This window comes from Pinus tabuliformis, chromosome 9, assembly GCF_031772625.1.
Source record: "Pinus tabuliformis cultivar Carrire ecotype Pingquan chromosome 9, CPIR1, whole genome shotgun sequence".
Taxonomy (NCBI): Eukaryota; Viridiplantae; Streptophyta; class Pinopsida; order Pinales; family Pinaceae; genus Pinus; species Pinus tabuliformis.
The window spans coordinates 404,517,176-404,543,373 of NC_142307.1; the positions used below are offsets into that span (position 1 = coordinate 404,517,176).

Below are 26,198 nucleotides of genomic sequence, written 5' to 3' on the forward strand. Positions count from 1 at the left end.
ATTGGCCCTACCGGAATTTACAAAACCCTTTTGATTGAATTTGATGCTTCAAGTATAGACATTGGCACAATATTAATGTAGGAAGGTAGACCATTGGCTTTCACAAGTCAACAACTTAGTGGAAAGCACCTGGGCCACTCTACATATGAGAAAGAAATGATGGCCATCTTACATGTAGTAGAGACTTGGTGACCGTACTTATTGGGGTGTTGTTTCCAAATCCACCTTGACCATCATAGCCTAAAATATTTCCTCAAGTTGCGTCTATCATTGCCACAAAAAAATAAATGGCTCGCAAAAATGTTGGGATATGATTATGAGATAATTTACAAGAAGGGGTATGAAAATGTAATGGTTGATGACTTATTGCACCAATTTGAGGATGAGGGCACCATTTTATCCCTCTCTCTACCCATACTAGATTGGATTGAAGAGGAACGTTGATCCGAATTTAAACAGGAACACAACAAATTACATATATAAACATAAATACAAAGATGCAGTAGAAATAACACTTCATTTCATTAATATCAAATACTGAAATATGATTACAAACAAAATGGAAATAAGACTAGCTTGGGCGATGGTGGCATATCTTTAAGAAGAGATGTGGCGGCTACATGCCTCTGAACTGCATTACAATGAGGCTCAAGGGTCTTTTTATTATTGAACAATAAGAGCAAACCCTAAACAACCAAAACCCTAACTCGAGGAGATGTAACACCAAGAGCTTATGGGCCCCATTGGGGTTAGTTGGACAACCAACTTCTCAGGGTCATGACTTGGTCATATTATCTCCGTTTAACACCAAAAAAATGTCATTTAGGGCCTCAAAATGGCTCTGGAAGTTTAGGACCCAAAAAATTACTAAAAATAGTTAACTGTGTTATAATTAAGGAAACTAAAAAAACGAAGAAACAATGGTGGAGGTCCAAGTGGAATTGGCAGGTGGCCACCAATATCCACTTGGATCAACCACCATGAATGGTTCTCCCACCCCTCTCTGTCCCAACTCATTAATAACTTAAGAGAAAATCCTAATTCCTTGGAGGAATACTCTTGGAAATATGAGGTTTTTCGCTACAAGGATCGAGTAGTGCTATCCCAACCTCCACCCTTGAAACTAGCATCTTGGCAGAATTCCACTCCTCTCTAGTTGCAGGACATTCAGGATTTTAGAAGACTTATGCATGAGCATGCTGCTCTTTCTTTTGTATCAACATGAAGAATGCCAGTCTTACTTTTGTAGATGAATGTGATGTATGCTAGTGCAACAAAGGGGAAACTATTAAGATACCAAGAACTTTACAACCATTGCCACTCCTTGCTTCCATATGGATAGATGTTTCCATGGATTTCATTACAGGTCTCCCAAAGTCACGCAACAAATCAATCATCATGGTGGTTATTGATATACTTTCCAAATATGCTCATTTTTCTTCTCTACCACACCCATTTAGCCGAACATTGGTGGCTCAAGTTTTCATGAACCAAATGTTCAAATTGAATGGCATGTTGACTTCCATTGTGTATGATCGAGGCACCACTTTCACCAGAAAATTTTGGCAAGAAATTTTCAAGCTATAGGGCACGCAACTCCACCCAAGTACGACTTACCATCCCCAAACTGACGGTCAAACAGAAGAAATCAACAAATGTTTGGAGACCTATCTGTGGTGCTTCACTTTAGACAAGCAACATCAATGGGTAGAGTGGCTTCCTTTAGCTAAATGGTGGTATAATACTAAATATCATGAAGCCACTAAGACGACGCCATATGAGGCAATGTATGGCCAACTCCCACCTTCACTAGCTTCTTATATCCCCAGATGTTCCAAAGTAAAGGTAGTTGATCAGCTCCTACAACAACGTGCCGTTATGATCGCTCATCTCAAAGATACTCTACATCAAGCTAAGAACATAATGATGTAATAGGCCAACCACATCGTTATGAGTGACCATTTCAAGTAGGTGACTAGGTGTTCATGTGAATCCAATCATATAAGCATAACTCTCTCAAAGAAAAGGGCTTCTAGAAACTAACATCAAAATTCTATGGGCCTTATTAGGGACTTCAACATATAGGAGTAGTCGCTTACAAATTAGCCTTGCCGACTACTTCAAAAATCCACCCGATCTTCCATGTATCATGCCTCAAGAAAGTTGTGGGGAAAAATTATAGTGCTCAAACAAGTCTGCTAGATTTGGATGAGGAAGGCTCACTTTGGATCCAAAACAAACAGGTCCTCGATACTCACGAAAGACATTTCGACAGCTACACAATCAAGGAAGTCCTCATCAAGTGGAAATACACCTCTCCAAAAGATGCGACACGGGAACTAACCACTATTCTTCAGTAGTTTCCGTAGCTTCAACCTTGAGGACAAGGTTTCTTTTGATGGGGGAGGGCATGTTAGGGTCCAAACCTAACCCTTTTATTTATGTAGTAAGCCTAAGGGGCCTCGTCAAAGTCATAGTTAGTTAGTTCTATTAATAAAGCTTGTAAGCAGTTATCTGAATTAATAATAATTGGAAGTGGTTGACCCGCATTATAGAAAAGGAACCACAATAAGTTATAAATGGGCCATAGTTAATAAATAAAGTGGTTAAACCATGTTATGCAAGGGACCACTAGTACTTAGGGTTTTGGATGTTATTAAGCTATAAATAGTCTTAGATAGTAAGGGAAAAATTATCAAGTCTTATTGTAATCGAGCTCTACTCTATTGGAGATTTCCCCCTTGAAGAGGCAAGTGAACATTGTAACCTTCTTCTGAATAATAAAATATCTTTGCAGCTTGTCTCAATTGATGCGATATTTTGCGTTTCTAGCAATACTGTTACTGGCATTCTGTGATTCTCATACGTCAAGTGCATAACAATCATTTTCGAAATTAATCTAGAATTATTTTGATACATGAATGAATACTCTTCTTGAGAACATGAAAACTTTGTAATGTATAACCATTTAATCATTAAATAATACATTGAATGGCTTTAAAGTGTGGAGTTATTCTATGATAAAAATAGTCCTTAGGAAATCACTCTATAATGATGGTATGTTTCTATGTTATTTATTATTACAATTTTATTTATTTAGTTTTTATATAATCTTCTCCAACTAATTTTAGTAGAAGTACATTCTATACCTCTACTTCTTTTAATTGAGCATTTTATTTATGAATTTTTTTTAGTTAATAAATAAAATAAATATATTTACATTTTAATTGAACATTTTGTTTATGAAATCTTTAGTTAATAAATAGAATAAATATACTTTATATTGCCTACATTCATTATAAATATATACATAAAAATTAAAATGTTCTATGTTACACCCGACCATCTAAAAAATATATACATAAAAATTAAAATGTTCCATGTTACACCCGACCATCTAAATTTATGATTTATTGTCCTTACTTTCCAATCTTGACAACTCTATTGTCCTCACATCCAAACCTTGATAACCTTCATCAATTTATTTGTAAATTCATTGCCATGGCCTTCCCAATGAACAATATAATAAACAATGATGTATTATATTAATTATGATTAACATTGTAATTATCCATGGTTCAAATGGCAAATAAAAACCATACCCTAATTTTAAATTTATTCTAATGTAATCTCATAAATAGTATCCAACTTATTCAAACATTAAATAAATAAATAAATATCAAATATCAAATTTATTAATTAACATTAACCTACATCAAGCCCCCCAAAAAGGGTTTCATGAGACCACAACGATTAGATATGGCTATATGCAATTGTGAGTAATATAGCACATTCAACCAAATTCCATACCAACAAATAACAGATTGGCTTGTTAAATAAAATTGAGAATGTGTTTTGAATAGGTTTAAAGTTACTTAATTATAAAACGTTTATAATTTTACAAGTGCTTACATTTTTTACACAGCCGAAAATTCTATACTCTTACATAAATATAAACCATATAAAAATAAAATAATATTCAATGAAAAGTAAAATATAAAAAATACTAATACATTTTGTGGACGGAGGTAAGGCGGTGAGTTAATTTCTTGCGCCAGCGCTACCAGAATTAACGGTTAGAAAGGGGAGAGTACTGGCAAATGTCTTAAAAAGTAACTATCGATAGGTCACTTCAACCGTTCTGTCAGGATGGCCGAGTGGTCTAAGGCGCCAGACTCAAGTTCTGGTCCTCGTTTGAGGGCGTGGGTTCAAATCCCACTTCTGACAAGTCTACTGTGTCTCTCCATTTTCAATTTTATTATTCCATTTGTACCAAAATAATTGAAATAAGTGATTTTATTTTGGTTCTTGAATTCCTGGAAAGAAAGGCGTCAGTGTGTTTTTTCATATTTCATTTTTATCAAAATAATTGATTTTATTTTATTTCTTCAATTCCTAGAAAGAAAGAGTCAGCTAAGGAATTTTGTCAAAATATATATTTTTATTTTATTTTCTGATTAAATAATGCGTTAACGAAAATTTTGCTAGTCATAGGGCATGTGGTTTAGTGGTATGATTCTCGCTTAGGGTTCAAGAGGTCCCGAGTTCAATTCTCTCGGAATGCCCTTTATTAGCTGTAAACCTGTCAGAATCGCGTTATAACATGGAAAATCAGCAAGAACTTTCGGATCTTAATGAGATAAGTGGCTAACCTTTTAATTGCTTCATATAAAAAATTTACTTTATTATAAGAATAAATTAATTTATAATTTTATTTTAAAAAATAATAATGATAAAAAATTAATATGTGAAGGTTCAGTTCATTTTATTATAGAGATTTTGAATATGCATGTGGCAAAAAACGTATAATTTTTTTTCAAATAAATTTCAACCTTTGATTTGTATACATTACTAAAAATATTATAAAGAAATAAAATACCTATGATCCACCTAATAATTATTAATGATTAAATTAAAATCATGGAAATCTTATTCCAAAATAGACATGCCTACCAATATAATAAATGATACTTAGTATATGAGCGTTGTAGCATGGTTTACTACCAATTATTTAGAAGATTTAATCCATAGCCAAATGTATAATAGTGTTGTATGTATAAGAGCAACAATATGATAAATAATTAATTGAAGCCAACACATGAATTATAGTGTTCTAAACCAAAAATGGTTTGGGAATATGGAAATTGTAGTCAATTATCAATTGAAAATTTTGCAACAAATAATGGTCGTGTATTTGTAAATTAGTATTACATATAACCCATGAATTACATTTCTCCTAATGATTTCCAAACAAAAGTTTACCAACAAAAGGGAGCAACAAAAAATCAATCACATAACAATGAATTTGCATCATGATCTCCACACAAAATTCACCAATAGAAGGAAGCAACAAAAAAAATTGATAACACATCAATGAATTTACATCATAAGATAGAGTTTTGTCACCATGGAAATCCAAATGGAAAGCTAGATTGATTGGGAATTTCTTTAAGAAGGAAATTGATTACAAAAGGGCAAGTTATACACAGATTTAGTGTATTTCCATTCATTGGCAATAAATTTACTAATGGTTATGCCTCAACAACAATCCTCACTCATCGTAGGATAGGCTCAATAGTTTCTTCTCCCCTGATCATCAAGTAGACTACTTCTTTGAACTCTCATTTATGTTATTGCCCTTCTCCATTTCCTCCCCTCTATTCCATTCCATGCTTTTCTTCATCAAGGTCTTCAATTTTAATGAGCTTCCTTGGAACACCAACCATCACAATGTTCATTTCAACTTCTAGGTGAATATTGAACATTTTCTAGGCTTTGCTAAAAACAATTAAATGATTATTACAAAGTTAAAAAAGAGTTATCTAACTTGGAACATGTCTCCCCATTTGCAGGATTTTCATCCCTAGAAGCTTCAACTTCTTTCAATCTTCTTCTTCTCCACCTTTAGCAATCCTCCAATAAATCTCCAAGAAAGCTTTGCTTCCATTACAAGATGGAAGATAAGGTTGGAATAGGGGTTTCCTTGGTCATAAGATTGTTATCCATCTCACCACGAGAGATGACATTTGTTGCTGCAATACATCATTTGACAATTGCTACTCCTTGGGTTGCAAATGTAAGGAACTCCTTTTTCCCTTTGATCTTGAATTTCCAAGATTACTTCCTGGTTGTTTAGTTCTTGGAATGGAGTTCCAGTTGAAGGCACCAACATTTGGCCTCCCGGTGTCTAGTCAATCTATAATATTGGAAATATTTCTTGCATGGGTTTCTTAACCTACTATCATGCCAATATCTAATAGCCTTATGACACATTCTCTTACAATAGAAACAAACCAAAAATATTACGCCATACCTTTTTAGTTTGCGATTATGTTTTCCAGGTTGGTTGCTCGTTCCTCCAAGTGTTGGAGTAGAGCTACATGGAAAAATAATATTTTTGCTACCCTCTTCCAAGCCTATACAAGTAGGTTTGAGTGGCTTGTTGCACACTTATTTTCCAATTGTATTTTCTTACATGGGAATGACTTTTTTTCTAGTTCCTCTTCCCTTAAAAAATGTGCTTTATGCTAAACTTATACTAGCTTATTGTCTAGTAAATCCTAGGATTTTCTGCTTGGGCTTGTATTGAGCTACAATGGGGATCAAAATCCCTTGGTCTTCCTTTCCTATCCCTTAGCCATCATAGCATATTTACCTCATGATCTTGGAACATATGCCTCTAGTATGATTTTCAAAGTCACCAAAGGTCTCTTGAGGAAGGGTAATATGGGAAAGTGAGTTTACCATGCTTAACTTTCTCACGGTGTTGGCCTTTGCAATGGTAATTAAAGGGACTTGATTAATCTCTTGGAAATCTACTTTTAGTTTCTTCAAGGTCTCTTCTTTCCCTACCAAATCCTAGTATAGCTAAGAAATCACTTTAGTGAATCTCTCCTCTTGTCAATTACCCAACTAAGTGAATTTATCCTTTAATTGCTAGAGCTAGATTTTTCTTAGGTGTTTAATTTTGCCCTCATGGTGGTGAAGAAGTCTTGGAATTTTTCAAGTTTGTTGTCCAAATCATCCACTTTATGCCTCTAATATCGAATTTCCTCTTGTATCTACCTATTGAAGTCTCTTAACTCTTCCAGACTCTCCCTCTTTAAAGCTTTACCCATGCTAGCTGCTTCAAGGTTTGATCCAGGTGGATATTAGTGGCCACCCGCCTATTCCACCTAGACCTTCAATCGGTTTCAATTGTTTCCTTGATTATAGCAACATTTACTATTTTTACTATTTTTCAGGTCTTGAACTCCTGGAACTGTTTTGACCCCCTAAACACAATTTTCTTGAGGTCCAAAGTAGGTGCATTACTATAGGCTAGTCCTGTGACAAATCCTGTAGTAGTCAGAGAGAACTATCCAATGAGGTATCATTTGCACCAAACAGAGATCATATGACCAAGTTACGACCCCAGGAAGTTGACTACCCAATTAACCCCAACTAGGCTCACAAACTCTTGGCATTCCATCTCTTGGGGTTAGGGTTTTGATTGTTTAGGGTTTTCCCTTGTTGTTCAATGATAAAATTTCCTTTGAGCCTCATTGTAACACAGTTCAGAGGCATGTAGCTGACACATCTCTTCTCAGAGTTGTGCTACCATCGTCCAAGCTAGTTTATTTCTATTATGTATGTAAGCATATGTTGGTTCTTTGATATTAATGAAATGAAGTTTTATTTTTGTTGTATCTCAGTGTTTATGTTTATATCTATATTCTATTGCATTCTTGTATAAGTCCAAATCAGTGTTATCACAACAGTCTTCTCTTTCTCTATTTTTCTTTGCATGTCCCCAATGAGATCAGGGTATAAGTAAGGGCTCGAACTGGTTGAACCTTTACAATACCAGCCTCGCAAACCCCCAAAGGCCTCCCATGGTGGAAGAAAATAAAGACGAGGGAGCAGGAGATACTTTCAAAATATTTCTCAAGGAAGCCCTTGAGCGACAAAGAAACATGATGATGGATAAGTTTTCCTAGATCCTTCAGTGGCTACCTACAAGCGATACATCTTCATCCAACGACCACTCCAGAGGTACTACATACATATATAGAAAGAGTCCATACATACATGCATAAGTAAACAACTTCATATATCAATAGAGTAACCAAGATAGCTTAAATACAATAACAACATATGCATGAAACATGTTGGCTCTATTATATTAAGAGTGAAAGATCCAACCATACATTGCAACCATGACCAACCACTAGTTTCGATAGCAAAACATTACAATCACTATCATCTGCTCCTCCAAAGAGATATATTAGCTCTGCACTATGGAGAAGCCAAGGTTCATTATAATACACTCCAATCTTTATCTAAGATAGACCTATAGGAAGCTTGGCTCCCAAAACCCTGTACAATGCGTTATGAGGTTCTATAAATAGCAAAGGGTGGGTTGACCCTTGACATTCCCCTTTCTGACTCTTCACCTACCCTCATGACTCTTCAACTACTACATGACTGTTACATTCAATCATCGACACTTGGTCTTTCACTTTCACAAGATGTTACATTACAATCTGCACATGTACCCATGTGAGACAAAATAGGCTTGAGCAAGCCATGTAAGCTATCACTAAGAATTAGATAGTCATGGGAATACCAACTCTTCGATCCTCATGATGATCGATGGTGGCGAACTGATGCCAAGCTTGGTGATGAGCCCCAAAAATGGATAATTATTTGGGCTCATTCAACCTCCTAATTCGACTTAATCCACCATTCTCATTAGTTTATTGCATGTTTTTTATTATATTTATGCTAATAGAGTGAATTGGGTTAGTCATTATGCCAACAAGTCTAATAGGTGCTTTGTGTAGTCTTTTTGGTCAATTTGGAGACAAAATGGAAGGTTTTAATGAGCACTTGGCAACCAAATTCGTGGGAGAACATGGGAGAAGATTTGTAGGAAGGTGTCCCCTTCATTTATGGGCCCTTACCTCGAATTCTCCACCATCAACTCGGAGTTCAAGGGCCACTAAATCAATCAGCACAAGGGCAGCCAAGCAAGTCAAGTAGGACTGCTGTTAACTACAAGTCTTGGGCAGCCGAGTCCCTAAAGTTTAGGAGGACTGTTGGGGTCCTCAATTTGTATAAATAAGAAGGCTTAGGGCCTCATTTGGGGTTAGCTAGTAGTTAGTCAATGGTGTAGGAATTTACAGGGTAAGTTCCTCAGACAGAACACCAAAAGGACACCGCTCACAACCAGATCACAGATCAATACACCAATATTTTGACGTGGTTAAAACCCTCAAAGAGGGAAACAGTCCACGGCCTGAGCCAACGCGACCACTTCAGGAAATTTATTAATAAAAGAATGAAAATTTACATATGTTTCTCTCATGCACGGATTACCCTACAAATGACCTTCCATGCGCTTTAAATAGAATTCATGGACCAATCAGGTGTCAAGCCACAGATCAAGTGTCGGTAATACCGAGGAGAGAATGAACCGTCGGATCACTACATATTGTGACCGTCGGATTGTAAGTTACAAAATGTACAACGGTAAAGAAACACACTTTACCTAACTCTATACCTAACTCTACACTAGACCAAGTTGTACTTAACTATTTCCTATGTGTCGGAATATCCTAACATCCCCCCTTAAGAACAACTTGGGATAGGATTGAAGGATTTACAAATATGACACAATAGGAGAAGGAAGGAGGCACTAGAGCCTATCCCCCCTTAGTGACAACTTCCTGAACTCCAACCATAAATCGAAGTTTAGTGAACTTCGCCTCTGTGAGTGCCTTTGTGAAGATGTCTGCAACTTGATCATCTGTTGAACAATATTGCACTTCAAGAACATGGTCGTGAATGAGCTTTCTGATGAAGTGCATGTGCAATTCAATGTGTTTGCTGCGCTGATGTTGGACTGGATCTTTGCATACCTGAATGGCACTTTGATTATCACACCAAAGTGTAGTCGGATGCTGCTGTTGAAAGCCAAACTCTGACAGGATCTGACGAAGCCACAAGGCTTCCTTACTAGCTTCTACGACACCACGATACTCTGCTTCTGCTGATGAAAGAGAAATGGCAGCTTGTTTCTTACAAGCCCATGTAATAGGTCCTGAACCAAGAGTGAACACATAACCGGCAGTAGACTTCCGATCATCAGGGTCACCAGCCCAATCGGAATCAGTGAAACAAACCAATAGAGGAGATGCTTTGGCACTGTAATGAATCCCAAACTGAACTGTACCTCGAACATAACGAAGTATTCTTTTAGCTGCTTTCAAATGACTTTCACGGGGGTTTTGCATGAACCGAGCAACAAGGCCAACAACAAAGGAAAGGTCAGGACGAGTATGAGTTAGATACAAGAGTTTTCCTACAAGTTGACGGTATAATGTAGCATCAACTTCAAGAGAAGTACAAGTGACTGAAAGTTTGACTCCAGACTGAAAGGGAGAAGGGGATGGCTTACAGTCTTCCATGTGAAAATGATGTAGAATATCACAAGCATACTTGGACTGGGAAAGGGAAATACCCTCCTTGGATTGCAAGACTTGAAGACCGAGAAAATAGTGTAAGTGTCCTAAGTCTGTCATTTCAAATTTCCTTTTAAGTCTAGACTTCACATGGTTTATAATGTTGGTATCACTACCAGTAAGGATAAGATCATCAACATAAAGAACAATGATGATAAGAGAGTTGCTCACTAGGAATTTACAGGGTAAGTTCCTCAGACAGAACACCAAAAGGACACCGTTCACAACCAGATCGCAGATCAATACACCAGTATTTTGACGTGGTTAAAACCCTCAAAGAGGGAAACAGTCCACGGCCTGAGCCAATGCGGCCACTTCAGGTAATTTATTAATAAAAGAATGAAAATTTACATATGTTTCTCTCATGCACGGATTACCCTACAAATGACCCTTCATGCGCTTTAAATAGAATTCATGGACCAATCGGGTGTCAAGCCACGGATCAAGTGTCGGTAATACCGAGGAGAGAATGAACCATCGGATCACTACATATCGTGACCGTCAGATTGTAAGTTACAAAATGTACAACGGTAAAGAAACACACTTTACCTAACTCTATACCTAACTCTACACTAGACCAGGTTGTACTTAACTATTTCCTATGTGTCGGAATATCCTAACAAATGGTTAGTCATTTTGTAGGCAGAAGTTAGCTAGTTTGTATTTCGATTTTTAGGATAGATTAGCTTTGCTTTCAGCTCATTTTCAAGTTCTCCTTGTGGACAGTTTTGATGTAACTCTTCTTTTCTTGCTCAATAAAGATGAATCCAGCTTTGCACCAGCTCTAAATCTCTCTTAGGAGGCTATATCTCTTGGAGTTGGGCCCATCTCAAGCGCCCAATACCTCCTTTGTTTACTTTCATGTGTCTTTGCTGCATTCTTAGAATAAAATAAGCTATTTAGATTTAAATGTTGTGTTGTTATTTAAGTTTCTCTTGATGATTAAAAAGGTTCTTCATGTTCAGATTTACTTGATTGGTTAATCACAGGGAATATATTCAGAAAAAGGCTACCAAGTACTTTGGATCTCACCTCCCCCTCAGTGGAATCATGAGCTGGGACCAATGTGACTTTGCTGCCAACAAAAACACTGTCTTTTTGCTTCACCATGCAATTAGTAGTGTTGGATTTTTAGTTGTCGAACTTGATATCAGTTTTGATTGCATGCTTCAGTTTATGATTGCTTAGTTGCATAGTTATTTCACGTATTTCATTTCGAATAAACTTCTGTTCATTTCCTTTTGTTGTTAGGTCAGATTAGAGTGAAGTAACTAGGTCATAGGTTTTATAAGTGTTTGTTTGTTTAGTTTGAAAAACCGCTTGCAGAGTACCTGTTATCCTTCCTTACCTGCCCATACTCCATCCAACCTACCTGCTTCACCCTTCACTCAGAACCCTTACCTTACATTTGCCTCATTCGCTTACTTTGCCATGATTCTCATCTTCTTGTGCAACATCATTTCATCCCTCCTTGAACAAATCTCACCATCTACGCCACTCCTCAACTCCATCCTCCAAGTCTTGAACTCCCCTACACCCCTATTTCACCTCCATACTCATTCCTCCACCTTTTTCCCTCCATCCATGCTTCAAAACCCCATTTCTGAACATCCTGTAGAAAAATTACAGAACATCCTGTAGAAATCCTAGAACATCCTGTAGAACCCCTGCAGACTTCCTGTAGAAGCTCATAAACGCGGTTTCTTGGCAGCCAAACTTTGTGAAACTCTCTGGAAGGGTGTTAGGGACTCCTTAGACCCTCTCTGAACCTTCCCGACCTCTTCCAAGCATTTCTCCTCCTTGATCCACCTCTGCACAGTCAAAAATAGTTAAAAGCACATGCATGATAATTCCAACAACTTAATCAAAAATACAAAAATATGTTTTCTTCAGATAGAGGTAGTCTAGACACATGTATTTTACCTTCATAGAAGTAATGGCATCTCTTTCAGTAGTTTGCATGCTCTCCTTTGCGTCAGTAGGACTAGCTGGTAGAATTAGGGTTTGCTAGGGTTTGCGTTTCTTTTTGGCTTTCAATTTCTTTTTGCAAATAGATTAGCTTCCTTCAAGTTAGCTTTCTTCCATCAATTAAAAAGATTCTTCTAAGAGCTCATAGAAGTTGGCTTAAGCTCCTAGTGGACTTGTGCCAACTGACCAAGTGACAGCTGCGGCAAGAGCTAGTACTTGTGCATACAGCACCGTCGCTTCCAAGTTTGTTACGAACTACCGGGTTGATAAAATTAAAGAAGGGAGTTCTAGGAGTTGTAGCATTATTGCTACAATACTGGAGCCCACCATCTTTTTGGCGCCGTTGCCGGGGAAGCGTCATAGTATTGGTGATTTCCACTTTTCTTCTATTTTCCACTACAATCTTCTGCTAAGTAGTTTATTTCATTTCCATTATGCAATTTCGTTTATGCAAAAGTAGATTAGCATTTCCCACTTTCATAGATTAGCATTTCAATTCCGAAATTTCAATTCTGCAAGCATAGATTAGCATTTCAATTCTGCAAGCATAGACTAGCATTTCATTCCTGCAATTTCATTTGAGAAAAATAGATTAGTCCTTTCCTGCTTTCATTTCAAGTCCGCATTTTCATTTTAGCAAGATAGTTAGTTGCAGTTCAATCTATTTCAGTCTTGTAGGTAGATGTAGAAAAAAGCAAAAATCAACCAAAAAGATTTCATTTCATGCCTTGTAGGAGTAGAGATAACTTAGAAAAATGATTGCACAACACCCCCACTGCTTCACACAGCCAACACTCTCTCTTCTTCGATGGTTGTGATTAAAGAACCCTTAGGTGGACAACAAGACATATTTGAAGAACCTCAAGGGAAGAAGAAGAAGAAACCATTCCTCTGGAGCAAATGGCTACAAGCAAAAATGTTGGGAGCAACACCTTGTCCAAAGATGAATTTGAAAATCAGATCGAAGGTTTCAAGAGTGATATGAGGCAGTTTCTTGCCATGCAACTGGATACCTTGCGGATCCAAAAGAAGCAAGAAGAAGCCAAGAGGGCTTTGGCCATTTTTTGTCCTAGGTGCACTAGAAAGCATCCTAGGAACAAATGTCCATTGTACTCCATGGAAGTGTGTTTTGTATGTGAAGAATACCATCCTACAGATCATTGCCCTTCCTTACCCAGAATCAAAGCTGCATATCAGAGAGCCAAAGGAGCCACCAAATCACTCTATTATATGAACCAAAGGAGGCCACATGAACCTAGATCTTATCAGTAGGAATTGCAAGGGACATCCGAGACCTATTATGACCCCTATCAAGCCACTTTCATGCCTTCTTGGGGTCCCCCTGCTCATCCTTCCTGGTTCACACTTCCTCCTTGTTCCTTCATAGATCCATATTATGCCCAACCAACTGCTCATTCGTTTCACTCTTATGCTCAGCCACAGCCTCAGTGGAATGCACCTCATCAGGGGTGGAGGCCCCAGTACAACACTCCTCCCACTTCTTTTCCTCCACCACCTGCTCAACCGCAACCATCGCCTCCTCCTCCACCAAGGCAACCCCAAATGCCTACCCAACCACAACCCCATCCGCATCCATCTCAAATACACACCTCCACTCAACTACCCGTACCACCATTTCCAAAACCATACCATGGAGCAGCTCAACCCAATTGCAAAGCTGAGGCACAACATGTCCAAACAACTGCTCTTGAGCTCAATGATCTTCACCATAGCTTAGGAAGAGTATTGCAAAAAAGAGACTATATTGAAAGCATTGAAGGACCACATCAGGCAAAAGAAGATTCAGAAGAGGAAATCAAAGAACCATGGGCTTTACTTGATGAAGAGAAGACATCAGAAGCAGAGATAAAGAAAGATCCTTCATGGTTACCATCAAATCTTCCATGTATTCAAGAGAAAGATCAGCAAAAAGAGGAAGATGAGGAAGTCATAGTAGAAAGTGACATGAAACATGACCCAGATCAGCAAAAGGACCAAGGATATCAAAGCTATATTGAGATATGGTTCCAGACAGTCACTAAGTTGCAACAATACTCTCTTCCTCAGCTATGTTTGATCCCTTCAAAGTCAGATCATTTTGTCTCTGAAATCTGGATCGCTGTCAAAGCATGCATTTCGAGCCTTCACATCATCTTGTCTCTAATCTCGATGTGCACATGGCTCCATTGGAAGTATTCTTATACTTGAAAATGATTTTGTTTTTCAAGTAGGGTAGGGTAGAAAAAAGGAAAAAAGAAAAAAATGAAAATAAGAAGAAAAATAAAAATCTAAGGTGAAAACCTCCTCGGAGGCGCCTTAGATTGGCTCATTGATTGAAAACCTCCATGAGGCGGTCAATGGGTTGGGAAAAAAGAGAAAAAAGAATAAGATCCCTCGGTGAAAACCTCCCTTGGAGGCACCCAGGGCAGGCAATTAGGGTGAAAACCTCCATGAGGCGCCCTAGTTGTTTTCAAAAAAAAAAGAGAAAAAGAAAAGAAAAATAAAGCTAATTTCCATTGGATAATTGCAGGTTGTAAGAAGGACATTGCAGGTCAAGAGGATCACTCAAATCAAAGACAAAGGAATTTTGTGCTTTCTACAGGAAGTTTTGTGTCTTCTACAGGGAGCTTACAAAAAAGCCAAATTGATCTCCGAAGAGGACCCGAAGGCTGGGAATATGTCCATGAGGCCTACAAGCATCCATGTTTCCATTCCTCACCCTTTTTCATCATTTTTTCCACCTCATTGTGCTTCTTTTATGAAAACTGTGTTTTCTACTGGAAGTTTTGAATTTCTACAGGAAACATCCTGTAGAACCTTTGGACGAACCAAATTCAATTTTAAAATGGAATCTGTTGGTTAGGCCTGCAAGCACCTTTGTGTCCATCTCTCGCCTTGCTCCACCATTTTTCCACCTCATTGTGCTTCTCATTGTGCTTCTACAGGAAGTTCCTGTAGAAATTGTAGGAAGCTAGAAATGGATTTCAAGACGGTGGTTTGGTGAACATGGTAGCTTCCTCAAGGGTTCAGAAGTCCCCCTGCAATCTTCAAACTCCTCCTCCATCATCTCCATACCTGCATCACAGCCCAAGTTCATTTTTCATACCATGCAACAAAATTGCAAAATGCCTTGAAGCAAAAATACCTAGAACGAAATTTGTTTTTGCCTTAACTTGAAAACCATGCATCCATTTGAAAAACCGTTTTACAGAGAATCATACAGGGGTGATGGCAACATGCTTGAGAAATTTCAGCCAATTCCAGTGCACGGTTTCCAAGAAATCAGCCTCCATCTCCTTCAGCCATTTTTGCATTTTCTCCATATCCATGCATTCGTTTCAAAACCTGTTTCATGGGGAGATGCACATGGGTGATAGTAGCCTACCCAAGTAGTTTCAGCCGATTCCGATGCACGGTTTCTGAGAAATTGATCTCTGAAATCTTCAGCCATTTTCCATTTTTATCGAAATTTGTGCATCCATTGATCACGATTTTGCTATGGGAGGTGCATCATGATGATAGGAACATGCTCAGCAAGTTTCAGATCAACCCGATTCACCGTTTGGAAGCAATGGCGAAAACAAGTTCTGGTCCGGTGAAAATTCAGCAACAACAGCTTGAAGGTGCAGATTTGAACGTGGAAACAAATGCCTACAACTTAGATCTGGTCAGAGGACACCTGCACAAGGAAAAAAAACCAAAAATCATCAGCCAAGCCCTCATGCAACCAAAGGATCCAGGCATGTAGCAGCAGAATATGAGCATGCAGCAGCAAAAAGCACTTCACAGCAGCCATTTGACTTTAGGTACGTGACTAAAACCTGTTCCTCTATTGCATGAATCTAATCAAAGAAATGCATGAATGAATGGAATGGTGAAATTGAGCCATGAATATAGCAAGGTTAAGCCGATTGCCTTCTCTAGCACTCAGCTGGAAGTCACGCAGTACACGTGGACAACTGACTTACATGAAAATTAAAGCAACTAGGAGTGTTGGCCGTTTAAACTTCAGTTCAATTCATGGCAGTGATTACAGGGGGAAAACACATAGTTCAGGGACAACACTTCCAGTTGCATGTGGTCACGTACACTTGGCCACTTCACTCTCTCACGTGAATCACGCTGCAGTTAAACGATGCTCGGCTGAAACTCTCACCACTCTTTGTTCAACTACGGTCAACTGAAGCACATGTCCACCACTTCCAGATCAGTTAACCAGTGGTCCTCTACAAGATTTCTGCCTGATTTCTTAGATTTCTGCCGTTTAAAAAAAAAAAAAAAAACTCCCACCTATCGCACTTTATAGGCGTTTCTACAGGAAGCTGCGCTACAAGAAACCCATCATACGAAGAAGCTTGGACTGTTCACGTCGAGGGTGGAAATTCTCAGTGAGGTAGGCCTGAACATAACTTTCCCATGCAAATAATTCAAAAGGTGGTGAATTCGACGTGTTGAGGGGGTAGGAAAAATGTGAATGCAAGTCTGTCTATGAATTCAAAAGCCGTTTTCTTATTGCTGCCTGGAATTGTCTTCAGTGCAACATAGCCCATGCTTTGGAGAAGACCAAATATTTAGATTCAGACATTGAAAAAATATGAAGAAAAATACCATTTCTCTTTCCAGTTTACTGCAGATCTAATTGCAATGAATCATATAGATTTTATTGTCACTAGCACATATCAAGAGATTGTTGGAAGCAAGGATACTGTTGGCCAGTATGACAGGAACTGCTTTCACCCTTGCTGGTCTTTATCTTGTGGTTCATGGAATTGATGTTTTTTTATCCCAAGTCCAACATTGTTTCTCCTGGAGCAGACATGCAGAGTTATTTCCCTTACACAGAGAAGCAGCATCGTCTTACTGCTTTACATGGTTCAATTGAAAAACTCTTGTTCAATCCCGAACAGACAGCTGAACACATGTGTATTTTGAATGACCATAAAAAGCCCATTATCTTTTCTATGGCAAGACTCAATAGAGTGAAAAACATGACAGGACTGGTTGAATGGTTTGCAAAGAAAAAAAAAAAAAACACTTGAGGGATACTGTCCTCCACATTCTGGGGAGGAAACCATATACACGATTCCCATTCTGATCAGTGCAAGCCAAAACAGAGCGTGAGGAAGCAAGATATTGAGGCAGAGAAGAAAACTAAGGGTAAGGAAGCTAGGGGAAAGAAAACCTAGGGTAAAGCATCACAGTGAAACCATCACAAGGAAAGCAAGAGGAAGATCAAGAAAGAAAAAGAAGGAAGAAACAGAGTGGAAAAGGAGAAATGGGCCAAATTGCTAAGCCTAAAACTGTGGGAGGAACAATGGCACAAACACCTCGGAAAAAAGATTGCAGACCCAGGCAGAGAAGACTGAAAAAGGCCAAACAAGTAGGGACACACCCAAGGCAACCACAGAGCAGGTCAAGGAGAAGGCACCCCCAGCCAAGCAAGCCAAATTAGAGAAAATTGGTTCTACAGGAAGCCAGCAGACTGTTTCTACAGGAAGACAGAGAACTGTTTCTATAGGAAGCCAGAAACCAGCCACTACAGGACTTTCTACAGGAAGTCCGGAAAAAGGACAGCAGAAGGAGAAATCGGCCGAAATTCTAGCTAGGGAGGCAGCAGCTATGCTGGCCACCCTAGGTACCTCTCCCAAGCCGAAGGAGAAGTGAAAGAGGGAGCTTCCACTATATTTTAAGGCAAGAAAGGGCATGCAGATAAGAACTGGCAGACCCCAAACCACAGACAAAGGAGAAAATTGTCATTAAGGACACAAAAGCTAACCAAAAGGAGGAGCCTCCTTCAAGGATTTCATCACCTACAAATGAGGAAGCCAAAAACCTTCACTGGAAGAGAGAGAATTTAGATAATGGACTCAAAGATAGTTCTACAGGATGCTAAGACAGTTCTACAGGAAGTTGAGAATTCTCTAGGAAAAGAAGCACAGGCAGTGGGAAGAAGCAAAGAGAGAAGCATGGTTTCATGACAGAGAAGAGGACATCACTTCAGAGGCGTGGCATGACAGGGAGGCCACCAAGGCCATCAAAGATGAGGAGATAGATTGGTTTCTCAGAGGATGAGCAACACTTTCAGTAGGGGGGTGATGATGAGCCCCAAAAATGGATAATTATTTGGGCTCATTTAACCTCCTAATTCGACTTAATCCACCATTCTCATTAGTTTATTGCATGTTTTTTATTATATTTATTCTAATAGAGTGAATTGGGTTAGTCATTATGCCAACAAGTCTAATAGGTGCTTTGTGTAGTCTTTTTGGTCAATTTGGAGACAAAATGGAAGGTTTTAATGAGCACTTGGCAGCCAAATTCGTGGGAGAACATGAGAGAGGATTTGTAGGAAGGTGTCCCCTTCATTTATGGGCCCTTACCTTGAATTCTCCACCATCAACTCGGAGTTCAAGGACCACCAAATCAATTAGCACAAGGGCAGCCAAGCAAGTCAAGTAGGACTGCTGTTAACTACAAGTCTTGGGCAGCCGAGTCCCTAAAGTTTAGGAGGACTGTTGGGGTCCTCAATTTGTATAAATAAGAAGGCTTAGGGCCTCATTTGGGGTTAGCTAGTTGTTAGCCAATGGTTACTCATTTTGTAGGAAGAAGTTAGCTAGTTTGTATTTCGATTTTTAGGCAATAGATTAGCTTTGCTTTCAGCTCATTTTCAAGTTCTCCTTGTGGACAATTTTGATGTAACTCTTCTTTTCTTGCTCAATAAAGATGAATCCAGCTTTGCACCAGCTCTAAATCTCTCTTAGGAGGCTATATCTCTTGGGGTTGGGCCCATCTCAAGCGCCCAATACCTCCTTTGTTACTTTCATGTGTCTTTGCTGCATTCTTAGAATAAAATCTGCTATTTAGATTTAAATGTTGTGTTGTTATTTAAGTTGCTCTTGATGATTAAAAAGGTTCTCCATGTTCAGATTTACTTGATTGGTTAATCATAGGGAATATATTCAGAAAAGGCTACCAAGTACTTTGGATCTCACCTCCCCCTCAGTGGAATCATGAGCTGGGACCAATGTGACTTTGCTGCCAACAAAAACACTGTCTTTTTGCTTCACCATGCAATTAGTAGTGTTGGATTTTTAGTTGTCGAACTTGATATCAGTTTTGATTGCATGCTTCAGTTTATGATTGCTTAGTTGCATATTTATTTCACGTATTTCATTTCGAATAAACTTCTATTCATTTCCTTTTGCTGTTAGGTCAGATTAGAGTGAAGTAACTAGGTCATAGGTTTTATAAGTGTTTGTTTGTTCAGTTTGAAAAACCGCTTGCAGAGTACCTGTTATCCTTCCTTACCTGCCCATACTCCATCCAACCTACCTGCTTCACCCTTCACTCAGAACCCTTACCTTACATTTGTCTCATTCGCTTACTTTGCCATGATTCTCATCTTCTTGTGCAACATCATTTCATCCCTCCTTGAACAAATCTCACCATCTACGCCACTCCTCAACTCCATCCTCCAAGTCTTGAACTCCCCTACACCCCTATTTCACCTCCATACTCATTCCTCCACATTTTTCCCTCCATCCATGCTTCAAAACCCCATTTCTGAACATCCTGTAGAAAAATTACAGAACATCCTGTAGAAATCCTAGAACATCCTGTAGAACCCCTGCAGACTTCCTGTAGAAGCTCATAAACGTGGTTTCTTGGCAGCCAAACTTTGTGAAACTCTCTGGAAGGGTGTTAGGGACTCCTTAGACCCTCTATGAACCTTCCCGACCTCTTCCAAGCATTTCTCCTCCTTGATCCACCTCTGCACAGTAAAAAATAGTTAAAAGCACATGCATGATAATTCCAACAACTTAATCAAAAATACAAAAAGATGTTTTCTTCAGATAGAGGTAGTCTAGACACATGTATTTTACCTTCATAGAAGTAATGGAATCTCTTTCAGTAGTTTGCATGCTCTCCTTTGCATCAGTAGGACTAGCTGGTAGAATTAGGGTTTGTTAGGGTTTGCATTTCTTTTTGGCTTTCGGTTTCTTTTTGCAAATAGATTAGCTTCCTTCGAGTTAGCTTTCATCCATCAATTAAAAAGCTTCTTCTAAGAGCTCATAGAAGTTGGCTTAAGCTCCTAGTGGACTTGTGCCAGCTGACCAAGTGACAGCTGTGGTAAGAGCTAGTACTTGTGCATACAGCACTGTCGCTTCCAAGTTTATTACGAACTACCGGGTTGATAAAATTAAAGAAGGGAGTTCCAGGAGTTGTAGCATTATTGCTACAATACTGGAGCCGACCACTTGGTAGTCCATGATGGTGTCCGCGTGTTCAAAGGTGACATCCTGCTAAAAGTGAACTCTTGCCTCCGTTGCATCCGGGTACACTGATTTGGCACCTCTATCCAACTCGTCTGATAACATGCACATCATAGTCTTGAGTGTAGCCAGACTAGAAACATACTAATGCATAGTGTCTGCGCTGATCTCCAAGTGTGTGCTATTGGCTATGCGCATCAACTCGTCGAAGTACATGTCCAACTCTAGTCAGACTTGGTTCTTGTCTTGGCCTCGGTGAGTGTGCCAATGGGTGGGATCACATGCGTGCGCACAATGAAATCCATGCTACTGAACACCCATGCATGTGATCATCAACACCACTCACCTTGTTTGTTCTATGCTAGCTACTGGGATGGGTCTATATCCTGTATGGGCTTAGTTTCATCAATTTGTGCATGTTGTGCCTCCTGTTTTACCCATTCCTGCTGTGCTTCCTTCTCTTGTTTGTGCAACTTCTATTCTTCTCTAAGTTGTCACTTTAGCTCCTGCAAATCCTTCTCTGTTCCTCTCTCTGCCTTTGCATGATCCTCTTCTCACACTGTTGCCTCTTAGCCTCAATCTCCAAATCTGGTTTCATCACAAGTGGATCTGCTTTGAACTTGCATCTTTTCTCTGCATCTGCGCTGTCAACAACCTTCCTCTTTCCTTTGTCATGAAAAGGTCTGCTACCATCTACTGCTACTGATGGTGCTACTTTCTGCAATGCCGTGGAAATTTCATCTTGATATCCTTGTCTATGAAAAACTTGGTGTCTTCATAGATAGGCAAGCTCATAGACACTTTCTCAACTTCATTCTCAGTTGCACTCTCAATGGTATCCTTTGACCCTTCTCCCTGGGAGGCCATTGCACTTGTGTTGCTAAGAGGTAGAGGAATACTAGTGACACTTGGAGACATAGAAACACTCATGGAAAGAAATCTGTTAGTTGAAAACCAAAACAAACTTGAGGAATAACTTGCAACATACCTGTGTGACTGATTATGAAGACTGTACAATTTCCACCAGGAGGCTGGGAGACTGACTACCAAAACTATGTAAAGCATAGTCTGGGTTGTCAAGAGGCTGAATATCTACTGGAACTGCCCAATGCATGTATATTTTGGATTACTAAGGACTGAAACTACGTAATGCGCAATTTCAGTCAGCAAGAGCATGAAAACCTAGAAAATTTCATTGCGCAAATTCTGGGGCCAGCAAGGCACTACCTCCCATAATTGTGCAATGCAAGTCTGGAGGTCAGTGATGGGCCAGATTTGCACAATTTCTGGAAGGAAGGGTGTGCCTTTGCTTCCAGAAATTCACATGGTTAGTCAGGCAAGGCAAGGTTCGGGCCAATGCAGCCCAGACCCACTAACGGGCGACTGAAAACATGATAAGTATGAATGCATGGCAAAGTTGAGTGTAAATAAGAGTGAATGATCATTCATGCAAATAGTGAGTGAAAGATTCATAAAATGGGAAAGGGAGCGTGTGTGTGAAGCGAGTCACTGTAATGACGACCGTTAGTGCAGAAAGAATGTCATGCACGCGACAACAATGAGATGCAAAAGAAAGATGAAACAATGCTTCTACAAGCTAACATACATAAAAATGACAATAAGTGTTCATTAAAACCAAGCAGACAACACTCACACAAGCCGAAATAAAAAAAGTGCCAGAAAAGTAGCAAAAGACATGAAAAGTGGACTTACTTGGAAAAGCTAAGTTGAATGTGCCAAAGACTCATGGATGTGATGTGGGATTTCAGAGCTAAAAGATCGATGTGAGGAATGAGCTCTGCAACGTCGGATGAATGAGGTTTGATAAGATTGAGGTTATGACATGCATGCCACAAATCCAGGAAAAAGAAACACTTGGAGGGAAGCTTCTAAAACGATATTTGCATGTAACTTCTAGCTGCTAAAAATAGATCCCTAAAATTTAGGGATGCCTTTTGCATGTTGCTTTTTGCTATTTCAGAAAAAAGTAGCCCATGCATGCAAATTAGGATTCCTCAGTCTTGGAGGGAACCGGTCAACTTGAAGGCACATGCAACATTATGCAAGCCTGGGAAAGGGATTTGTGTAGTTTTTGGGCTGAGAAGGGTTGGTTGTCCCTTAGGTATTATGCAATTTCTGGGGTCAGTAGGTCACTGCCTCCCAAAATTGCACAAATTATGGGTTGAAGCCTAGTGTTGGGCTGAATTACACAATTTTCTGTGAGAGGGTCGCCTGGCTAGATTACAAAATTTTGGATATCAATAGGCAGCCCAACAATGATTGCACAATTTCTAGAGGGAAGGTTGGTTCCCCTCTAGAATTTCCCAATTCTTTGAGTGAACATCTCAGCTAGAAAATTACCTAAGTTTGGAATGGAAACCTATGATGGGAGACAAACAAGTTGACATCCACAGGTTGGCAAGCCAATGAAACTCCGATGAAGCCTATGTACTTGATAGTGCAAGACATGCTTCTAAGGATGGTTGGTAGGGAGGCTTCAAAATGAAGCTAAGGTAAAATTATGGAGGGTGGTTGTAGCCGCTACAACACTTGGCGACACATTGGTAGAATTCCAGTGCTCTGAATGAACCTTGTTTTGTGAAAAGCAAGTCTAACACCTCTCGAAGTACTGTTAAGTTCTTTGATCATCTTAACTCCCACACTAGCTTGATTGAAGATGTAGCACCTACCATTCTCTTGGTTAGTTAGAACACATTCCAACCCAAGTCAGCATAGCTTATTCAATTGGGATGAAAGGTATATTGATACACAAGAAATATGATAGTCAGTGTTTAAGTTTCATCTCTGGTGTTTCTCCGCTACCAGCAAGCCTGGAAGGTACCCTGACGGAGTCACACAAGAACACAAGCATCACTCTGCTGCCAGCGAGCCTTATCAGTACCCCGATGGAGTTACTTGCATCACCTATCTGACACAGGAATCCTTTCTCTTCTTTCACTTTATTCATTTTTTATTTTTTTCAAAATTTTTCACATTTTCATTTTTTCATTTTTTTCATTTTATAATTGTGCATAACACTTATTCATTTCAGAGGCGGAAGGGGGATCCCAACTTATTGAGAGCAAAAGAGGTTGTTCCTTCAGAGAAGTATTTTGTATATACCTCTGACATACTTGTTAAGGTTTCCCCCTCACCTTACTCTACTTGACTGAGCTAACAAGGGTTAACCCAAAAAAACTGACTAGAGTAGGTGATACTAGTTAGCATGCAAGCGTTTTGTTTTCATCAAGGTTCACTTTGAAAAACATGTATTTTCCATTGTTGTATCATGGACTGAAGACAAAAATTTCCACACAAAGAGATAGGACGACAGATAGTCAAGTATTGATAAATGCACAAGTCCTCTTGCACTTTACCTTTGCTTGTTTGAAGAGTCGCACATAGTTTCATGTGAAACTAACCTACAAACGTAAACATGCAAGTGAACAACTAAAAGAGTGAAGAGAAGAAGAAAAATGCGAAAGCAAAGTGAGTAAGGGAACAAGAAAGCAAACAAACAAACATATAAGTAAGAAGAAAACATGCATGCAAGCAAACAAGATAAGAAGTAAACACTACTCCTACTCCTAAACTAATGGTGCATGGGCCCGATCACGTGAAGTGATATTTCCAATGCAGCGACCGACACATTAGTCGACCCATGTTGGTGAAGGCATGGTTCGTGAACAACACATTTGGGTGAACCAGTAAACATGAAAGATATAACAATGAATACAAACACACTTCAAGTTTAAATGCGTCCACAAAACATAGATGAGGGTAAGCGCATGACATGAAATTTGTGGACTTACCATGGTGTTGTGCAACACTGCGTGCAGATGTTAAGCATATACATTCTCTTTACTGTGACATGCAAGAAAATGAGAGAAACAAAGACAACTTGTGTCATGCAAGTGTGCTTGCTGTGTAAGATTCCTCTAGTGCATGAGAGATGGGATCATGTAGTTCATGTGGAGGAAGTGAAATGTGAGTGTGGGATTGATCTTCAATGCATATAGATGAGTGATGAGGAGCCGTGGGCGTTTTAACAATTTCCTGACCGGAAGTGAAACAAAGCTCAGGACAGCGAGGGCGTGAAACAACCATCAGCTTGGGCTGAAGTGCCTCGATAGTCTGTGGGGTTTCGAATTTGTCGACAGATAGATCATCATAAACAAGTGGATTTGAAAAATAAACAATGATAGAATCATCATTGTAATCGAGTACGGGAGTAAAGAGATCACGAGAGATACGATCAGAAAAATCAATGTTTTCATCGACATCCTCATGATCTGATAAATCAAACAGAGGGGTAGATGAGAAGAAAGAATGTTCACCCTCTGCATTTTTGGAAAAATTAGATGAAGGATCTAGTGGATTTTCAATGAAGCATTTGTCCTCTCCATTTTCGAATGATGGGCTAACATTCGGTGTGTTCTATGAATGATCAACAATAGGTGCATCCATTGGTGGATTTACACAAGGAAAATTAGAGATAGCAGAATCACCAAAGAGGTCAGGAAAAAGCGGAGGAGGCAACGACATAAGGAGATCATGCTTCGTCGTGGGTTTATGTTTAGGTTCCCAGTCATACTCATCATAAATGATAACACAGGTTAGTTGTGCAACACCAACTCCATCGATGGCTTGACCATTGTTCACAATAGGTGTATATTCTAGAATCGAAGAACACAAGATAGTGCAATTCAAAGGATCAGAAGAACACGAAGATAAAGGTTGTGGTAACAAATGCATGTGAAAACCCATGGGCTTGGCAACCAAATCTGTGTGAAAATTGAGAGAAGTGATGCTGGGAGGATATGACAGTTGAACAGATGTGTGTGCATGTTATCCCACATCATTCTATAGTGGTGGAGCTATTTGATGAGGGGAAGGTGGACATTCAATTGTGATAGTGAATATGTCCATCTGTGATTGCGCATCTCCATCACCAAAGTATGTTGAGCGGGGTTTGAACTTCAACTTCATCTTGGGATTGACTGATTTGTTAAGAAAATATTTGAATCTGTCCCAAAGGCATTGAAACTTCATCTGATTTTCAAAACTTCAAACTGCAATACACGGAAGCGCTGCCAAAAATCCATAGGTGATTCTTGCGGAGTCTTCCATTGTTTTAAGAGTTTTTTGTAAAGAGGTTCCAGATCAAAATGATGGAAACTAGATTTAATGAGATCACAGAACTAGTCAAGTGAGTGCATACGTCATCGTTTTGGAGATTCACGAAGTGTGCATGAAATCAACAAGTTTGCCTCTTCATCAGAGAAGTCATTTGCATCATCAATAAATGCATAGAAGTCTTGTAAGTACTCAAGCCAGGCCACTTCGCCTTCACCATAATATGTGAATTTCAACAAGAGATCAAAAAACTCCCTCGTGATGTCGAGATGTTCAACATTATAGAAATATCATGGAGGGATGAGTCTAACAATAT

At 39.1% G+C, this 26,198-nt stretch overlaps 1 non-coding gene across 1 annotated transcript; it reads left to right on the forward strand.

Moving 5' to 3' along the window:
- The first annotated feature begins 4,143 nt into the window (after positions 1-4,143).
- On the forward strand, positions 4,144-4,227 carry TRNAL-CAA (transfer RNA leucine (anticodon CAA)). Its single transcript has one exon. It is a non-coding gene; the product is annotated as a tRNA-Leu (tRNA).
- The last annotated feature ends 21,971 nt before the right edge of the window (positions 4,228-26,198 follow it).